The 21,558-nt window shown below is 43.7% G+C and overlaps 1 protein-coding gene across 2 annotated transcripts in view; it reads right to left on the bottom strand.

Annotated features, from left to right (window-relative positions):
* B4GALT7 (beta-1,4-galactosyltransferase 7) overlaps positions 1 to 21,558 on the bottom strand; it is a 730,869-nt gene that overhangs the window by 670,921 nt on the left and 38,390 nt on the right. The gene's annotated exons all lie outside the window — the stretch shown is intronic.

Raw genomic sequence — 21,558 nt, 5'->3', positions numbered from 1 at the left:
ACTGGTAATTTGTTCCATGGTCAAGCCAAAAATGGTGTCTCTCACTGGGAAAACATGCAACATAAGCTGGTTAAAACAAAGTTGATAAAGTAATTTTTTTTCCACAAGAGCCATTTAATTGCATTAAACAATTTCTAAACAGAAAAATGGGTTTCAACTACTTTAAACGTACAAACTGACAGAAAAAAGTATGTTCCCATTTAAATGTACAGCTAAGTCAGGTGACAGTCAAATTCCTACATTAAGTTACCTAAAGTAGCAGTACATTTAGGTTCATGTGTTTACTAGGCTAATTACCACAAGGGCCTTTTAAAGCCTAGCCATGCATCCCAAATCTGACCAGTTCTGATGCCCTTGATAAGTGTAAGCAAGGGCCTGGGAAATTAACCATTTACAGGTTACCTGTTTGCATCAGAGATCTAGGTGCCAAACCAGGGATGAAATTCTGGTTTCCCATCCAATTGTCCAAGTTGCACCAGAATTGGATTAGGAAGGAACTCTGCTTCACATGGATGGAGAGCCTGTTCCATAGATGGGGCAGACTCTGTGATACATACCTCTCTCTGCCAGCAGATCCTATTTATATAACAAGCAAGGCTTAAGCCTTTAGAACGGGTAATTCTGGTTACCTGCTTTGTGGATACGCAGGAAGTACAGAGTGGGGTCTGACAATGCCCTGTATGCCAGGCATAGATCACCCCTCAAAAAGCCTGCAGGAGACAATACAGGAAACGGATGTTCCAGTTGTTGTATATGCCTGATTAGGTACATACCAAAGGGGGCACTGTACTCAATGATAGCTCTGATGAATGCCAACTAGAGTGGAACAAGAACTTCCTTGGACTTGCATGCCATACCTTTGTTTACAAGTTGTGCAACATAGGACTTCCTCACCACTGCAGACACGTGATGATCAAAGGCTAGATTACTGTGTGTGTGTGTGTGTGTGTCCCCAAGTCCCTGACTACTGGGTCAGTTCTAAGGTGTGTGTTGTCAATATGATGGTTACCAGGGATGGACAGCTTTCCAAAGGATACAATTATGAATTTCTTGGCATTTAGTTTTAGTCCAGGACTGACACCAGTCTGTGACAGCTCCTCCTGGAAAACCTTTGTGTCAATGTCAGATTCAATGACAGCCCCAATTTGCAATATGCAAATTTAATCCACCAGAGACCACTGACCTTGACCTCAGAGAAGTAAATGCCAAAACAGAGCGGTGCAAGGACCAATCCCTGAGGCACTCCACTTGTGACTGGCCTCTTCGTAGAGGTGGACTCCCCAATTCTAACTTCCTGGGTCCTGTATGTGAGCCAGTTGGCTATCCACTGGGTGACATACAGGTTTGTACCTAACCTAGAGTTTGTCAACAATGCCAGAGTGAGGTAGTGTGTCAAATGCCTCAGCCAGGTCAAGGTAAGCAGTGTAAACGATTCTGCCCTCATCCATTGCTTTGGCGACCTTCTCAAAGAAGTCCACCAGGTTGAGTAGGCATAATCTACCCTTAACAAAACCAAAACAGGGTTGGGTCCTGTGTCTGGAGGTTTACTACATCTCCATAATTCTTTCCATGGCTTTACATACAAGACTAGTGAGACTTGTAGGTCTGTAGTTTCCAGGGTCTGTAGATGGCCCATCTTTGTCCACAGGGATAACTGCTGCCTTTCTCCATTCACGAGGCACTAAGCCAGTTTGGAGGCTACAGTTAAACACCAATTCCAGAGGCCCTGATAAGTCATGTTTCATGCTATTTAGAAGGCATCCTGGGATATTGTCTGGGCCTATTGATGCAGTGTTCTTGGTCTTACAGAGAGCATTAAGGACCTGCTCCCTACTGATAATTAGGGGGAGTTGTATTTGATGAAATTTCCTGAGGGAAGGTTGAGGGGGAGACAGAGCACAGTTGCAGCTGAATTTATCAGCCAGGAGGTTTGCTATATCTTCTGGCTCAGTATAGGTGGCTCCATTTACAATGAGCTCTACACACAATTGGGTATTGCCTTTGAGGGTGCAGACATAGCTAAAGAATGCTTTGTGGTTGTCCTTGGCCCAGAAGGCCAAATGTACCTCAAGTTTTGCTTTGGTAGACTTTGTTTGCCCTCTGAGTGGCTTGTTTAGATTAATGACAGTGCTTTTATCCTGCTGGATGCTGCACCTCCTAATTTTTTGCCATGATTTTCTTCCTCCTATTAAAAATCTGACTGATTTCAAGGCTTTACTGGAAAGGCTCACCCAGACACTGCCACTGTTTGCTGCAAGGGAAAGCTTAGTTGGCTTTTTAATTTATTGTATTTTGTATTACTTTGTTGCCTTTTTCTATTTTGTACACTGTGACTCGTTTTCTTTACCTTTTTTTTTTTTTTTTTTTTTTACTTGTATTCTGCTTTTAACTGCATATTAAAAACTTGGAGAGACCACAGCTCTCTCTTGTCTGAAATAAGAACAGGTCAATTAAGGAGTCACACAGTTAGAACAGGTCAGTTAAGGTTAATGTTAACTGAGGAGGTGAAGCTAGGAACTAAACCTTCTACTCAAGGAGTAAAAATAAAACATTTCAGATCTTTACTGGAAAGGCTCACTCAGACTCTGCCACAGTTTGCTGTGAGGGAAAGGTTAGTTTGCTTTTTATTTCTTGTATTACTTTGCCTTTTTCTATTTTGTATACTGTGATTCATTTTCTTTACACTGTTTTACCTGTTCATTGATGTGTACTAGGCCAATGGCCATGAAGCCTTTACAAGCCAAGCACATAGAAGTGCCCTGGCATTATGCCGCCCAACATTACTTCCCAGTGCCTCTAACAAGTACAGCCACTGGAGTGATCCCTGGGACAAACTTTCCAGTTCCCATCCACTCAAGATTTCTCTTTAACAGGGCCAGCGAGGTGCTCTGGTTGATATGTATGAGAAGTCTATTCCAGAAAATGGGCAGTCTCTGGGTGGTGAACCTGTCCCTCCAGCATGTTCTGTTGACTGTGGTAATGAGGTTGAGGTCTCGGGAGCATGTGGTACAGAGGAATTGGGATTTCTTTAGATGTAGCATTTCTAAAAGAGCTGGGTCAGACATAGAATTGTAAGTAAAGCAGAGATCACCTCTTAGTACACGATATGAGAGAATAATTTGAGTTTTTGAGTCTGTCCATGTAGGACATGTGTTTAAGGCCTAGGATCCTCTGCATAAGGTACTTTTGTGGCCTCTCCAGCTGTTGCAGGTGTCTAGTGAGGTGCATGCCAAATGGGGCATTGTACCCTACAATTGGTCTAATGAGGGAAGAGTGGAGAGAAATTATCTTTCTTCCTGGATGAAAAACCCTTGGTAATGAGATGTGCCACATAGGACACAGTGGCAATGTAGCGGTCAAAGGAGAGGTTGCTGTCAACCTGTGTCCCCGGATCTCTTAGTACGCCTTCAGTGTTCAGTGGGCTCCCATCGATGTGGTAATTAATGGTAACAGAGTTTGAGGATGACCACGCATTTTTGGCATTACGCTTAAAGCCATGGTTTCGACACCAGTTATTGGTCTCTCAGGGAGGCCTTTTTGTAGGATTTCTGCATCACTTGGGGACTTAATAATGGCTCCCAGCTTGTAGTAGTCTGTGAACTTGGTCAGCCAGAGTGCCTCCATGTTAGCATGGACTTCTAAGTAGATGCCAAACAGGAGAAGATCTAGGACCGATCCTTGTGGGACTGCACTCTTGACTGGTTGGCAGTCTGACTTGGAGTCTGCTACTTTCACACTGTGGGTTCTGTGAGCCAGTTTGCACCCACCAAACAATATGGGGTCGATGCCTAGTTTGGGAAGTTTATCAATAACTCCTGTGTGAGGAATGGTATCGAAGGCCTTGGCTAGATCGAGGTAGGCTGTATGAACTGCCTTACCTTCATCCACAGCTCTGGTGTCCGACTCAAAGTAGTCAACCAGGTTGAGCAGGCATGATCTACCTTTCACAAAACCAAATTGAGTGGGAGCTAGAGTTTGGAGATTGTCTATATCCTGTGGTAATTAGGTCCATGATGCCCTCGTTAGCCTTACATATGAGACTAGTCAGGCTAATGGGGCGATGATTTCCAGGGTCTGTAGTCTCTCCTCCTTTATGGAGAGGGATGACTACAGCAGTGTACCATTCTGTAGGGACAAAGCCTGAGGTGAGGCACACAGATGCGGTGCCAGTTCACTTTGTACTTCATGTAAAACACAGCCAGAGATATCAGGTTCCATGGAGCCTGTATCCGTGGCCTTGGACAATGCAGCTTTAACCTGTGCTGCAGTAATGCTAGGGGGCCTGGCATTCTTCCTGTATTGAGATGGTCCTTTAGAGGGGGAGAGGGGTAAAGTTGGCACTGAATCTGTCAGCCAGTATGTTGGCAATATCCGACTGCTCAGTATAGGAGGTACCATTGTGCAGTAACTCAGAGCAAATTTGGGTATTGCCATGGAGATTGACATTACTATAGAAAGCTTTGGGGTTGTTTGAAGTGCCTGTCACAATTCTGCCTTCATAGCTGGCTTTGGAGGTTTTGATGAGGAATCAACTTTTTGTTGAGGCTAATAAGGGAATTTTTCCAGTCTTGGGACTTCACATTTTTCTGCAACAGTTTTTCCTTCTATTGTAGAGTTTATTAATGGCAGGGGACCACCAGATTGGCTTCCTTTTTTTGGAGGAGCGTGTCTTGGTTCTCCTGGGTATAGCTAGTTCCATGCATTTATGTACATGTTCATACAGTGCACTGGTGTATGATTCAGCAGTCAGAGATCTATTTTCCATGGTCATGGATGCTGTGAAGTTAGCCATCTCTGTTTGTAGGAGTCCAAAGTCATCTTTGGAGAAGTTTTTCATGGTGGATACCTTTGCGGGGGGGGGGGGGGGTGAGATGTGATTTCCATGGTGATTAGTTTGTGGTCGGATTTAACCAGGGAGAAATTCACTACCGGTGTAGAGCAACGTCTGCCCATGTTAGTAATAACCAGGTCAAGGATGTTGCTTCCTCTAGTGGGGTTAGAATGAGCTGGTCCAAGGCATTGGAATTGATGAATTCCAGGAAGCATTGGTGCATGAACAGTTTTCCCAGTTGATGGAGGGATAGTTGAAGTTACCCAGTATGAGAGTATTGGGTTGGTTCTTAATAGTTCCAGGGTGCTTAGGAATGTGGATTGAGCCTTGGGACATGGTTGAGGACCTATAGCAGGCTACAACCCGAATCACAGTCTTACCCAGTGGAAGTTGTACCTGGATTATCTCAGATGCGTTATGCTGGGCTACTAGTTTGGAGGTGCTCATATCCTTTACGAATAGAGAGACACCGCCGTCTTTGGAGCTTTGGTCCATGTTCTAGGGCCAAAAGATGTAGAATGAGTTGCAGCCTGGTAGCGCAGGGATGCTTTCTGCTGCTTTAAACCAGGTCTTCATTACAGCACAAATGTCAATGTTCTCCATTTTGAGGGACTGCTTCAAGCAAGTTCATCTTGAGATTTAGAGTTCTGGCATTTATCAGCATGACCCTCAGATTGCATTTATTTATGGCTGTTACGGTGGTAATTTGGTCTCTGGAACATAAAAAAGGCACTATAGGAGTGGCAAGAGCCTTAGCCAGTACCCAGAAACCCAAGTGACAAATGCAGGCCATCTCTGCCAAAGCATCAAGGTCTGTCAATCATGTCATCCCAAGCAGACAGATACTGGATCCCCTTAGAATGACACCAGAAATGTAGCCAATTGTTGAAGTCAATCATTTTCCGTTTGTACTGCGGTATCATTCTGTATTCGGCTTTTAACTGCATAGTAAAACTCGAAGAGCGACCACAGCTCTGTCTCTTGTGAGTCAGACAGAAATTAGAACAAGTCAATTAAGGAGTCGCACATAAGTTAGAACAGGTCAGGTAAGGTTAATCATCTGTGAACTGAGTGGGTGGAGCTAGGAACTAAACACTCTAAGGGGTAAAATAAAACATTTCAGAGCTTTACTGGAAAGGCTCACCCAGACTCTGGCACAGTTTAGTGTAAGGGAAAGGTTAGCTTTATTTCTTGTATTCTGTATTACTTTATTACCTTTTTCTATTTTGTATACTACGATTTGTTTTCCTTACACTGCGTTTTACTGGTATTCTGCTTTTAACTGCATATTAAAACATGGAGACCACAGCTATGTCTCTTGCGAGTCGGCAGAGATTTTTCCGACCCTCCCATCCTGTTACTGTTGTGTTCTTACACACCAGTCTTTCTAGTTGCCTGCCCCTTGTGTTAATTTGACCATATATCTTGTTTCCTCTCTCTACTGGTTGGTGTGAGTAAGCACAAAATTATTTTGCGAAACCACTCCCCTTCAACTGTTTACATTTATTGGCCATCTTACTTTATTCCAAAGTACCAGAATACAAAAGTGCCCACCCCTTTCAATCTTACTCTTAAAAATAGTGCTAACTTTGTAGACAGGTAAAATTTAAGTTACTCACTTTCATATCTAACTGCTTAGTGCACACTGCAATGTTTAGGATAAACCATTTTTTTTCATCTTACCTTTAAGCATCTAGTGCAAGACCACCAGTTACTGGCAAGCCCACATTCTCTCTCAGTAGTCATCTATGGATTAGTGTTTGTTTTCTCCTGGTGAGAGGAGCACAAGGACATTTCCTTGAAACTGCTGATCACCAGAAAGCTTAACTACTTTATAGGCAACAGCTTGGAATATGTGCTTATACTCTGATCTTGGATGAGAGTAGGAGCAGAGTGCATTGATTCCTGAATTTCTAGTTGAAGAGTGAGTGTGTGCGCTTAACGTACCTGATTGGTCTGGTTACTATTAGAGGCATCTACCAGAAAAAGGCCACAAAGCCTACAGACCCTTGCATCATCTGGGACAAGACTGTAGATCACCAAATAGGCTGTGGCCCGCTTTTCTTCTTGGGATTGGTGCTAACATTTTGCTTCAGGTGAGAAAAGAAGCAAAGGAGTACTGTATCCCAACACAGTGAAGCTATGGTGAGCCAACCATTAGTAGTAGCCCGGCAGTAGCCATTCAGGAGACTCCCCTCTTTTCATCATTCTTGACAAGCCAATTCTTTGTTTTCAGTAAGTAAAGCTTGATTTCTCTCTAAAACTTCAGAATATCTGCCTAAATACTTCATCCTTAAATTTTCAGGGTCTATACATTAGTTTCCCCTCAAGTGTTTGGCAGTGCTCTGTACAGACACCTGGAGTGACATTTTTCCTGTAAAAAGCACAATGGAAATTTCTACAGTATCTAGTTGCACACAGGATATCTAGTTTGCAGTGACAAGCACTGCCCACATAGTTGCAAATCAGAAACTCCTGACAGTGATATTCTCACTCCAACAGTCTAATCAATAAAAAAGGGCAGTTTGCCATGGATATGAACTTTCCTACTGTCTCTGGTATTGGCTTGGTGGATATGGGCATACTGAGGCACGGTAGAAATTGCCTCAGATTTACTGACAACCAGTTAATTCTCAAACGGATATGGTATGTGAGATGTATTTACATGTCACTGGAGGCACAGCTCACATAAAAGTACTCCTAATGTCAATAAGGTTGTCAGTAGTACACTTGCTGCACCCATCACTCTCAATTCAAAGCAGACAGACCCACATACAGAGTCACTTGCGTGTAATCTTCCTAAATTACAAAGACCTCCTAGACAAAGTACACAAGAAATACCCTCAGCAACCCCAAACAGTCTTTCAAAGCAACACCTACATCAACACAGAGCTACATCTCATGGAGCCTCTACCTCTAAGCCCATAAGCCAAGTCACCACACAATCCAACATTCTAGTTATTGAAGACTCCATTGTGAAACACACTGATGCCCCTCTCATCAGGCTAAGGAGAAAGTAACTGTCAGTTGTTGATCAGGGGCTAGGATCTGCCACATTACGCATTCACTCAGGTCACTGGATCACAATTACCAATATGACTTGGTCCTAGTCCATGTGGGAGTAAATGACTTGAGGCGTACCTCCCTAGACTATATGAAGAGAGACATCACAGAGCTCTTGGAATGTGTTTCAGGCTGGTATGAGCCCAGCACAAAGCAGCATTTTACCTTCTCCAACGATGACCCCACAATACAAACAAAAGATGATTGACTAATAATTGGTTTAGCTTCTCGTGTCATTCTAAGGGGGTGCAATATTTGTCACCATGCAAGTAGATGATCAGCAGACCACGCTGCTTTTCCAGGGATGGTCTGCACCTCTCTCCTCTAGGCTTTCGAATATTAACTAAAACATTGTTCCCCCATAATCCCTTTTTAGGCAATGCCAAACTGAAAGTACTTCCGATATAGCAAATTAAAACCAAGAAAATCAAAGTATTACTGCTCAATGCTAGGAGCCTAAACAAAACTCCACTACATGGAAACTCTTTACACTAGCAAATGCTGATGTCTGTGCTGTCTCCGAGATGTAGTTTAAAGCCACGGACAGCACACAGACAGCGTAGGGTTATAATGCCTTCCACACATTTAGACCAGCTGCTTCATAGACAGGGACTAAAGGTGGAGGTGTCTATTTACATAAAAAAATAAACATATTTCAAGTCTGGTCAAACAGGACAATGCACTTCAGCTGCTCCATGTTCAAATCACCATAGGTAAAATCCAACACCACTTCCTTGCAAGTTATAGGTCCCCTCTATGACCCAGGAAACCCATACAATGCATTTAAACTTATTAGAAACATTAACCATTCAACCCAATACCATATTCATGGGTGACTAATCACCTCACTATTACCTGGGGATCCTATACAATATCAAATTACCTGGGGATCCTATACAATATCAAATTGTACATGCACAGATATTCCTGGATTTTGTAAACAAATTCCCTGGACCAGACAGAGTCAACACACCAACCAAAAGTGCTACCATACTGGATCTGGTCTTCGCTAATATGGGAGGGTGCTGCACATCCCCTACTGTAATACCTTCCCTGGTAAGGAAGGTCAGACCACAAAATGGATTCCTTTGAAGTAAAAATAAAACCTGGACCCCCAGCTAAACCGGGAATATGCAGGAACTATTCTAAGGCTAACCTCCTGCTATTAAGTGAAAACCTGGCAAAATTTCAAGCCCCTATAAACCCAGAGAACACTTCCGCCTATGCAGAACTGTTCATAGAAAACACTGTACAAGCATGTTACTAGCCGCATAGAGGCAGCTGTAACCACCAGGAAAAATTACAGAACTCAAAAGAACAAGCCACCCTGGTAGAAATCACAAAATCAATCAGATGTATATCAGGAGAAAAGAAAATCATGGCAAATACAATACATTTTGTGGAGGATTTTTTTTCCCCCCAAAGGGAACTTGTTTGCCCAGTGAAGTAACAGCATAAGCTAGCCAGCAATCCTTGGAAGCCCACAAAGGAGAACCCTCATCAATGGCAGGAAAGCTCTGAAGGGCTCAGCACTCAAACATGCGTCTTGAATCAGCTTAGCTCAAGCGGCGCAACAGTTTGAGCATGGGTATGGAGCTGGCCAGCTGTTATATCACTGGCAGTATAGAACAGCATATAGACACGACTGCTGAAAGCAATGACCAATATGATGAACATCTAATGTTGCCTGGGCCACCACAATTTTTTTGGGTATCCTTTTTAATCTTCAGAATTACCCTGGAATGCAATGGAGGGTGTAAACATCTACAGGAACACTCCCTTCCAAGGGAATGAAAATGCATCTATTTTCTATGCTTGCTTACAGACAGCCCTGGAACAAAACCTGTTTGCCTGTCTTTAAAAGGAGATGAACAGATTCATCTAAAGTGTTCCCCACAACTAGATCAATTCCTGGATGACTCACTCAATTTCCAGTCATGAGGATCTGTCCTGCTCATGTCTGCCACTATGCTTAGCTCTGATGGAATGAAAGATGCTTGGAGGGTTAAGAAATGCTGAACAGCCAACTTTAAAGCTATCTCTGCCAACCTTCAGAGGCTATGACCTATTTGTTTACAGGCAATACCTCAGTCATGTGGTATATAATCACTTGGAGTTTCTGGGTACCAAAGCTGGAGACAAAGGTATGTATCAACATCTCTTAAATGTGTGTTTTGGTCCGTCTAAAGAACTTCACAGGCCTTCCACTTTTACCCCTCTGAAAACTGTATTCCAAGCAAAATCTGACATGTCTGAGGACAGACTGAACTGGGGAGGGAAGAGGAAACCAAGTTTGTCAATTTTTTGTGTTACCTACACCAAAGCAGTTTTTTTTATAAAAAGGCCAAAACTGAAATTTGATACTCCAGAGAATGCAAATGCTCTGTCCATGTGTTTATTTAGAAACCACTTTCTCATGTGTAAACTGGAGAATTGCAGTGGTGGTGCTGCAGTAGCGTTGTCGCCTCACAGACATTGCCCATTCGATTCTCAGCTAGAGCGTAGTGTGTGGCGACATGTGTGAATGGGCGTTCCTTCGTTGAAGGTTGTGCATTAGGCCCAGCAAGCCAGCACGTAAAACTCTACTGACCATCATTAGCGAACCGGAGTTACGCTGTGGCGACCCCTAACCGGGAAAAGCCGAAAGACAAACTGGAAGTGGTATTGAGAATCAAACCATGAATCCTAGGATCCTGAGAAATTCCCTTGCAGGAGTTTAAGACTGACTGAAGAAAAGTTGAGGAAAATTCCAGTAAAAGACCCCCCCATTTAAAAACGCCTTTTGAAAACAAGTAATTTTTAAGGCAAATCAGAAATTATTTCCTGCAACTCACAGTCTAGGAGGATTTTGAGACATTTATCTGCAAGCCCAGATTGTTCAAGAGACATTATCCAAATGTTAAGGATTAACAAAGGTTACGACTCTGAAAAATTAAGTTACCTGAAGGAAAGATGTGAATGGCATTCACTCTGTAATAACCTATGACTGAGGCTATTGTGCTAGCAGGTGTAGTTGCATGGCTGAGGCTTTGTGCCAAAGGCTCATGGCGAACCTGCAGAGGGTACAAGCAAGTCCCTCCCTGCTTGTTGATATACCACATCACAGTGGTGGTGTCTGTTTTGATCAGTAGAAGCCCCAGGGAGAGTAGGAGTCCGAAGGCTGTCGGAGCTTGCTGAACAGCCAACAATCTCTTTTTGGTTGATGTGCAGATGTATTTGGTTTGGGGTCCATTGGCCCTGAACGCACCTGCCGTCCAGGTGTGCACCCCAGGCATAGTCTGATGAGTCTTTTGTAAGGGTCTGGGTGGGGTTGTTTGAAGGGTAGCCCCTTGTTGCGGTTGCATGCGGCTGCCCACCAAAGGCAATCTTTCCTTAAGCAAGGTATCACTGGTATAAGAGTTTCCAGGTCTTGGGAGTGCTGACACCAAAGGCTTTTTAGGTATCATTGTAGTTTCCTCATTCGCAGTCTGGCATATGAAGTGAGTAGAATGCAAGATACCATGAACCCCAGAGTTTGCAGAATTTTCCTTGCAGATAACTGGGGTCTGGTGGCTAGTTGAGAGAAGTAGCTTGTCTGGTCGGTTTGTTTTTTTGGTGTAAGGAATGCCATCTGGGATGCCATATCCAGGCTTGCTCCCAGGAATACAATTTTTGCGTGGGTACTAGTTTGGATTCCTTTTCATTGATAGTATACCCCAGGGAGGTCAGCAGGTCCTTTACAAAGGTCAGGTGCTTTAGCAGCTTTTCCTGTGTCTGAATCAGTCGTCCAAGTACGGGTAAATTTGAATTTCTTTGTCTGCAGAAAGCAATGGCAGAAGCCAGGCATTGTGAAAACTCTGGGAGCAGTGGATAAGCCAAAGGGAAGTGCAGAGAACTAAAAGTGCAGTGATCCCACCCTGAAACAGACATTTCCTGCAAGATTCCCTGATTGGAATGTGTAGGTAGGCCTCTTGGGTCTAGGGCGGCTAACCAAACATCCTTGGAGAGCATAGGTAGAAGTTGCTGGAGAGCGAGCATTTTGAATTTTGGTATCACCAGCAAAGTGTTTAGAATGGAGAGAGGATGGGCCGCCAGGTGCCCTCTTTTCTGGGTACCAGAAAGAGTTTGGAGTAGAAACCTTGGCCTATCTGTTCTGCAGGAACATGCTCTATTGCCCTCATTGAGAGCAGGGAAAGGACTTGCTTTTTGGCTTCTGCCCACTGGTTTGGGGGAAGATCTGGGAACCCTTTTGGGGTTGGTAGTGTGTGGAAATAAAATCTGTATCCCAGAGACAATATGTTGAGGACCCAGAGATATTTGGTAATGGTGGCCCAGGCACTTGCGTGGAAAGAGAATTTCCCTCCTAGGGGCAAGAGTAGGTGGGCAGAAGGAGGGGGTGGAAACATGACGTCATTGTGAGTTCTTAAGTTCTTACCATGAGGGGGTGGCTTAGCACTTCCTGGTTTTTAAGAGGAGGAACTACATTGCTTAGATCTCTGCATTCCCTGGGGCTGCTGTCGGGGACAGGAAAGGACCAGTGCTTGGAAGGGCAATACCTACTGAACATCGATGGCTTGACCTGCAAGAAGTCTGTCTGCATGGCTTTAGCCTTTTCTTCCATCTTTTTAAGACCTCCTCTACCTTGGTGCCAAATAAGTGGTCTTTGCGCAGTGGGTGCTTCCAATAATGTGGATTTGACATGGTCTGGCAAGGGCTGTTCCTTTAGCCAAGCATGCCTTCTAAAGAACAAAACCAGTGACTGCTGCCCTGCAAGATGCTTCTAGGGCATCAAAACCACATTGTAAGGTGTGCTTAGTTACCCGACTTGCAGAATGCATTAACTCTTGTAACTTATTTTCTACACAAGCAGGCAAGGAAGATTTTTGTTTGAGGAGTTCCATGGTATGTTGCTGATATTTCAGCATATGGAACTGACAATTTAGTGCTCTAATAGCAAGAGTAGCAGAGGTGTATACTTTTTTTTTTACCCCATCTGTTTAATGCGCGGGAATCTGAGGGGGTGGGATTCTTAGCAGAAGTTGCTTTAATCCCTTTAGGTCCTTGAGAGATATCGGGGTCAGCAGTAGGATTTTTGAATAGAAATTTGTGAGAGTCAGGGACTCTATAGTACCCGTCTGGTTTCTTGGGAGCAGGAGGGAGGGTGTCAGGAGTCAAACTGGATTCCATAAAATCATCCACAACATCCCAGACAGGAGGAATGGCCAGAGGTGTGTGCTGTGGAAGATCTAGGAATTCCGAGTCTTTTTTGACTGAAGGTAGTCCTGACATTCCCAATGGAAATGTTCCCTTAAGGTATGTAGGATTTCCCCAAAAGGAGAAGTCCTCGGGTGGAGAGGCTGAAGGGATGGATTCCTCTGCATCAGAATCCTCATACGCTGAGGGAGGTTGCATATCTTCATAAATCAGATGCATCAGAGTCACTGGACTCCTGTTCAGATAAAACTACTGGGGACAAAACTTTCTTTTGGAGGGGGTAGCCTGGCTTCCCCTGATGAGCATTATTAAGGTCTTCCACCATTTTAAGCATCTGAGACGGAGTCAAGTAAGCAGGTGCCTGAGATTGGGTCATCTGTTTCTTGGGAGTGGTTCGTACCCTGGGTCTTAGAAACTCGGTAGTTTTCGAAAGAATGGTAGACGTGAAAGTCTCGAGAATCTGTAGTGTGAAATACTTCCTCGGAAGCTGGTGCCTGCTCAGCGGCTCCGGACCCATCTAAGGTAGAGAAATCTGCAAGATCCTTAGGTCAATGAGTCTCGCGGCATACCGGACTCCAAAAGGGTCTTGGTAGTGGCCTGCAAATCCACAGAAGTAGGCATTAGGGGCTGCGAAAGCGCCTGAGGACAGGAGAACTGACCAGCTTAACAGAAGCGTCATTGGCAGTTTTGGACCTGTGTGGGCTGTCGCTATCTATTTTTACGTTTTTTCGGAATATCTGTCGGATGGCTTACCGAAGCCATATTGGAATTAGAGGACGGAGAGCAAAAATATCTACCTACAATAAAGGGCCTGACGACTTATAGTTTTGGCGTTGAACAGAACACAAAAGCAACAGCAGGGGATGTCGTTGTCTGGACCCAAGCAAGAGACGCAGTAGGAATGAAAATCTCAGTGTGGTATTTGCTTTCCACAGGTGTGACAATTGTTAACTTTTTCTGACATCGGTTAGAGCAAGAAAAAAGGATCCCCCAATGGGGTACTTAGCTTTAGAAGACTTCAACTTTGGAAACTAAATACTCAGGTAGCGGCCGACCAGCACTTGTGTGAACTGCTTCTACTTCAGGCTCCTCGGCAAGAAAGACTGATGTAATGGCATCGGCTGCCTTAATTTACAACACTGACGACCTGACGTCAGTCCTGGTGTGACGGCAACCGACTAAGCCTCTGGTATTCAGGCCGACTGAAGGCTACCCTGGCAGGGATAACCAAATGTGAGGACTGCAACAGTGAAACACGAAAAACATTGGTTAAAGATCTGTAACAAAATATATTAGAGTTCTGAAAAAAAGTGCAAAAGAAAAATCCTTCACGCCTTAAAATATATAACATCAAACAAAAGAATAAACCAGACAGCAGCTTTGCAAGAGAAGTACAAGAGGACAATCAAAAATGATATCCTGTGCCAAAAATCTTTGAGTAGTTTCCTCATATCAAGTGGCCAGAACATTTGTTACATTACATTACTGATCTGAAGGGAAGGTCAGCTTGTTAATTTATCGACAGGTGTTTGTGATTCTCACGTGGGTGGGGGATGTGTATCTGGGTGCATTTGTTTTTACAGGATAAAGCATTTATATTTCCTCTTGTGATGCATAAAGGGAACTTTAAGAAATGAATATGACAACATTCTGGTAGCTCCTTTTGGAAAGCTATGACTAAATGTGGTAGAAGGCAGAGAAGGACCTGAAGTCACTTGCCCCCACCTCATGGAGAGGTATGGGCTCAATTTCTGACAATAAGGCATGCATAGTAAAACCACACAAATAGTACATTTGTACATTTATAAGAATAACTTAAGTATGTAAATAATATTTTAGGTTCATAGACTATTTGATTTTTATTTGTGAGGGGGTTATGATGAAGTAACAATTTATTGAAGGTTTACATAGATTTGGTATCTGTTTTGATGGTTTACAGAAAGGAAGAAAAGTTGGAAGTCAATCGAAGGAATAATCAAAGTATTACAACAAAAACTTCATAGAAAATTTGACAACCATATTTTACATGGACTGAGTTGCCATCTGCCTCATATTATAGAATCTATACCCTATGGTGAGTTTCTAAGACTAAAAGACTGTAGTGATCAAAATTAATGTCAGCAAGAAATGGACAGAACCATCAACATGTTTTCTAACAGAGGGTATAGGAAAGAAATAAGTTTGATAAGGCATTAAGAAAATGGAAAGAATGCAACAGGTTTCATTATAAAGGAAACAGTGATAGTTACAGAATATACAAAAGAAACAAAATTACATGTATTTTGTTAGTTAAATATTTTTGGGGTTTCTTGGAGTGAGATATGCATCTTGATTTTTTGAACAGCAAAAAAAAAAGGTTTTCCTATATGTAAAAGATTTCTTGGTGCATGGGAAATTTGGTATGCCTATGGTAGGGAGAAATGACACTGGCTTTAAACTGTACTTTTCCATGTGGAAAATGTGCAGGATGTAAGTTTAGTTTATAGTCAGAAGCTTTCCTGACATTGATGGTAAAAAAATTCCAAAAACAAGGAGGTTTTAGCTGCGATAGTGAAGGGGTAAGTATATGGACTTAAGATGTCAGTGTGGAAAATTTTATATAGGAGAAAGAAATTTCTCTACAAGGCTTAAGGAACATGTCAAAGACATTAAAAAGAAAGAAAAGTTGTGTACACTTACCATAAATGTAGATGTTAGAGTGTATTCACTGTTGCAGTCATCACATTTGGGTCGATTCCCAAAGCTAAGGAAGGGAGGAGGTAGTTAAAGAGCATTAGGGCCAGCTATTAAGCCCTGCAAGACTGCTGTGGCAAATCCAGCTCTGGATTTAGAAAAGATAGGCAGGTGGTAAGGCTTGGTGGTGAAGGTATATACAGAGTTCCAGGTAGCAGCTTCCAGGATGTCCCTGGTAGGGACGACTCTGAGAAATGCCAGAGGGAGATTCAGCCCTGGTGGAATGTGATCTTATCCCCTGTGGGGTAGGTTTTCCATGGTGCTTGTAGCAGAAATGAATGCAATGGGCTATCCATTTGGAAATTGTTTGCTTTGAAATGGCCTTCCCCTCTGCACCTGCTGCAGCAAAGCCAACTAGCAGCTGGTCAGATTTTCTGAGAGGCTTAGTCCTGTCCAAATAGAACCCAAGTTGCCTGTCCACATCCAGAGAGTGCAGTATCCGTTCCCCTTTGTTTTGTGGATTAGGGAAAAAGGTAGGCAAATGGACTGGTTTAGGACTACACTAGACACCACCTTGGGAATAAAGGAAGGATTAGTTCCGAAGGAAACCCTGTGCGTATGGAAGATAATGAAGGGTTCCACTGCCATGAGGGCCTGTAATTCCGACACTCTTCTTGCTGAAGTGATGGCTAGAAGTAAGGCTGTTTTCCAGGAAAGGAATTTCAACATTGCTGTTGCAGCTGGCTCAAAGGGGGTGGGACTTTTCCAATACAAAGTTAAGAACCCAGGCTGGAGTGGGAGCTCTCCTGGGCCATCTTAAATTTTTGGCCGCTCTAATGAATTGTTTTAGCAAGGGGTGGCTCAGTATTATAATGTGCTGAAATGGCAGAGGCATGAACCTTAATTGACGAGAAGGATAAGCCCTTCTGGAGCATTTCTATTAAGTACTCTAGAATACGAGAAGCTAGGTACCATTGTGGCCATCCCGAGCCTGACTCCAGGAGCAGTATCTTTTCCACTTCAGGATAGGATTTTCTGGTACTAGGCCTCCTTGCCTCCAGAATGACATCCCGCGCACCTACTTACTGAGAGATGCTAGTGGAGAGCTCATGGAATTAGCCAGGCTGCAAGGTTCAGAGTATGAAGCTGAGGGTGCAGAATCTGGCCTGCCTGCTGGGGCAGCAGGGAAGGGATCTAAGGCAGGTGCCATGGTTGTAGCAGTGTCAGACTGCACAAGAGGGGATACCAGTGCTGGCGTGGCCAGTATGGTGCAATCAGTATTGTTCTTGGCTTGTCCCGTTTGATCTTTAGTAGAACCTTAGAAAGGAGGCGCAGAAAGGGAAAGGCATAAACAAAGAGGCTTTTCCCAGGTAAAGAACAGGACATCCACTTTCCAAGCTTGACTGTGGGGAGTTCTGGTGCAGAATTTGTTCAATTGGTAGTTCTGAGGGGAGGCAAACAGGTCTACCTCTGGTGTCCCCATTTGTTCAAGAGGTTGAATATTTTGGGTTCTAGTTTCCATTCGTGTGGGTCCATGAGATTTCTGTTTAAGTCATCTGCCAGTGAAGTTAGTTTGCCTAGCAGGAATTGAGCTTGTAGGTGCACTAGGTAGCTCAAGGCTGTGCTCCATAGAGCCATGGCTAGTCTGCAGAGGGTAGGAGTGGGTTCCCCTCCCGCTTGTTACATAACTGTGGTGTTGTCAGTCTTTACCAATAGTTGTCCTGGGAGAAAAAGTTCTTTGAAGGCCAGAGTATTCTGTACAGCTAACATTTCTTTCTGGTTGATATGCAGGTGCATCTGTCTCTGGTTCCATTTGCCCTGAATGCACTGCCCTGCCATTTGAGCCCCCCATGCATAGTTTGAGGAGTCTGTTAGGGTTTGGGCGGCAGGGGGTAGAGTGATAGTGAGTCCCTTGTTGTGGTAGCAGGCCTCTGCACACCAAAGGAACTCTGTCCTTAGACAAGGAATGACAGGAATCATAGTTTCCAGGTCCTAAGAATGTTGACACCATAAACTTTTCAGATACCATTGGAGTTTCCTCATATGCGTCTTGCATATGGAATTAAAAGAATGCAAGAGGCCATGAACCCCAGGGCTTGCAGTATTTTCCTTGCAGATAGCTGGGTTTTTGCAGCCAATAGTTTGAAGTAGGTTGTCAAATAAACTTGTTTTCCGGAGTGAGGAATACCATCTGGGGAAGTTGTGTTCAAGCTTGCTCCCAGGAATACAATCTGTTGGCAGGGTACTAGGTGAGATTTCTTTTCATTGATGGTGTACCCCAGTGAGGATAGAAGTTTCTTTACAAATGCCAGGTGTTGTAATAGCAAGTCCTGGCTTTCTGCCTGAATCAGACAATCGTCCAGGTATGGGTACATTTGAATATTTCTCTGCCTGCAAAATGCAATGGCTGGAGCTAGTCACTCTGAACACCCTGGGTGCAGTAGATAAGCCAATAGGGAAGTGCAGAGAACTGAAAGTGCATTGAGCCAGACCTGAAACATAGGTATTGTCTGCAGGATTCTCTTATTGGGATGTGCAGGTAGGCTTCCTTAAAATCTAGGGTTGCCAGCCAGGCATCCTTGGCTAGCATAGGAAGAAGCTGTTGAAGAGTTAACATTTTGAATTTTGGAACCACCAGAAAGGTGTTGAGAATAGAGATGTCCAGGATAGGATGCCGGTTTTCTTTTCTGGGTACCAGAAACAGTCGAATAAAAACCTTGTCCCCTTAGTTCTGCTGGGACAGGCTGAATAGCCCTGACACTGATAAGGAAGAGAAACTGCTGCTGGGCCTCATCCATTGATTTGGGGGGAGGTCTGGCCAACCATTTGGGGTTGATAGTGTGTGGAAGTGGAATTGGTATCCTTGGGAAACTATGTTCAAAACCCATTTGTCCTGGGTAAGGAGTTCCCAGGTTTTTGCATGCAGGGCGAGCTTTCCTCCTAAGGAAGCAAGTAGTTGAGCAGGGCTTGGAAGGGTTAAGGTTAAGTCATTGCGTCACTTTTCCATAGAGGGGTGGCTTACTACTCCCTGCTTTGGAAGTGGGAGACCCCACTGCTTAGAGCTGTGCATAGCCTGAGACTGAAGCGTTGGAGGTCTGCTGTTCATGGGTTTGGTCTGCTGTTCATGGGTTTGGACAGAAGGCCTGGAAGGGACTGGAAAGGACCAGTTAAGGCCAATGCTTACTGAATCAGGGAGGCTATACTTGTTGAAAATATTAGTTTGCATAGATTTAGCTTTTTCCTCCATCTTTTTGAGGACTTCCTCTGTTTTGTTGCCAAAAAGGCAGTCTTGGTTTAAGGGTGCATCCAGTAATTTAGCTAACATGATCTGGCAGGTTTTGTTCCTTAAGCCAAGCATGCCTTCCAAGTACAGTCCCAGTGACAGCAGCCCTGCAAGATGCTTCTAAAGCATCAAAACCACATAGCAAAGTATGTTCACCAACTTGTTCTGAAGAATGCATTAAATCTTGCAAGTCTGTGTTTGGCACAGTCAGGAAACATCATTTTCTGTTTAAGTAGTCCCATAATATGCTGATACTTTAACATATGAAACTGGCAATTTAGAGCCCTAATGGCCAAAGTAAAAGTGTAAACCTTCTTACCCCATCTGTCTAAGGTTCTAGAATCTCTATCAGAAGGGGTAGGGTTTTTGGCAGCAGTAGCCCTCATGCCTTTTGGTCCTTGGGAAACAGCCTCTAGATCCGCAGTAGGATTTTTAAAGGGGAACTTGTGAGTCAGGTACTCTGTAGTACCAGTCAGGTTTTCTAGGAGCTGGAGGTAAACTGTCTGGGGGTGGAGGTAAACTGTCTGGGGGTAAGGCTAGATTCCAAGAAATCATCATCTACAATAGCCAGAACAGGAGGGATAGCTAGAGGCCTGTGTTGACGCAGGAGTAAGAATTCCCTAGGGTCTCTTTTTGGACTCAGAATAGTCCTGGCTTTCCCAGCGGAAATGCTCCCTAAGGGTATGCAAAGTAACACCAAAAGAAAAATCTTCTAGAGACGAAAGAAGGAACTGAATACTCTGCATCAGCATCCTCATAAGTAGATAAGGGCAAATCCTGGTAATCAGAAGGAGCAGAGATCAGATTCCTGATCAGAAAGAAAACCGGTTCTAGATCCCTTAATTGGGGGAAGCCAGCCTTCCCCCCTCGAAGGTAATAAGTTCTTCAGCCATTCTAAGCATTTGTTTTTGAGGCATATGGGCCAGAGTCATCGGTTTGGTCGGTTTTCTAGGCGTAGTGCAAGTTTTAGGCCTGAGGAATTCAGTACTAGTTGGAAACTACGCTGTCGGTTTAATATGAAAATCTATAGGCCTGAATACACCCTCAGAAGCCGGTGCATGCACAGGGGCTCTGGACCCATCCAAGGTAGAGACATCCACAGGTTCCATACTTGAAGCATCATCTCGTGGCATACCAAATGGGTCTCAGTAGAGGCCTGAAAATCTGTAGTAGCTGGTATCAGGGGCTGCAAAAGCGCCTCAGAGTACCAGCAGACTGGCGACTAGCTTTACGGAAGCATGGTCGGCAGTTTTGGACCTATTTTCTGCGTCTGTCTTTATCCTTCCGTTTTTCCGGAAGATAGATAGTAGGATGGCTTAATGAAGCCATTTCAGAGTACGGAGATTGTGAACATAAGTATTTAGCTACAAAAAAAGCCAGACAACGAATAGTTCGGGTGTTGAACAAAGCACAAAATAGACTGAGGGACGTCGTGATCTGGGCCTAAACAGGTGACATAGTAAGAATGAAAATAGAGGTATTTGCTTTCCACAGGCAAGACCATTGTTAATTTTTTTCTGACATCGGTTAGAGCAAGAAAAAAGGATCCAACGGGGTACTTTTCTTTTTTGAAGACTTTGGGTCTGAAACTCAAATGAAAATTTCAGGAGTCAGCAGACTGGCACTTCCGAACTGCTTCTGCTTCGGGCACCACACGGCAAGAAAGACTGATGTAATGGCATCGGCTGAATGGTTTATACCCCCCCCCCCGATAACCTGACATCACAGAAGAAGCGACAACATCCGAAGCAGAAATCCGAAGACTCTGGTATTCAGGCTGGCTGAGGGCTACCTGCAGGCAGATAACCCAAATGTGATGACTGCAAATGTGATGACTGCAACAGTGAAACACGAAGATCATCAGGGAGGGAGGTCAGTCCTATAGCTGTACATTTTTATAATGGGGATCCATCTGGGTTGCAAACAGTTCTGGAATAAGTACAAAACGTGATATTAAGAATAAATTGGGGGGGGGGGGTATTTTTATTTTAAAATGCAACACTTTTCTCCAAAGGTCTCAATAGAGAATGCAACTGGAAATGTTTTTGTAGGAATGTTTTTTAAATTGTTTTATTGCTTGATTGTATAATGGGTTAAGTGCCTTGTACATTTGAGGAACACATGGGATGGTAATAGGTATACTCTGTAAAGGCTTGTTCAGCAGAGGTGCTACAGACTTTCAACCTTTTTTTATTTTACAAATGTTTGAATTTGTGCATCACTGGCCTTCCCTATTTGGGTGGTTTTACTGCACTTTGCCTTTTGGCACTTATACCAACGAGGCATATGTAGTTTACATTCTAAACGTAGATACAGATAAAATGTTAAACAGATAGGACCAAACATGTTTACTTAAGGTGGTTAAGGTGCACCTACAAGCAGTTTTTCACACATGCAAAATTAATGTGCCTACAAGTATAAATCAAACTAAATGGAAGGCAAGAGGAATTCCGTAAGCTCTACGACTAAGACTTGAATGTGCAGAAGCTAGAGTGATGATAGACCTGTTACATTA

Source organism: Protopterus annectens, chromosome 4.part0, assembly GCF_019279795.1.
Source record: "Protopterus annectens isolate FY-2018-M chromosome 4.part0, PAN1.0, whole genome shotgun sequence".
In the NCBI taxonomy this organism is placed as follows: domain Eukaryota; kingdom Metazoa; phylum Chordata; order Ceratodontiformes; family Protopteridae; genus Protopterus; species Protopterus annectens.
This window is presented reverse-complemented; position numbering and strand designations above follow the sequence as displayed.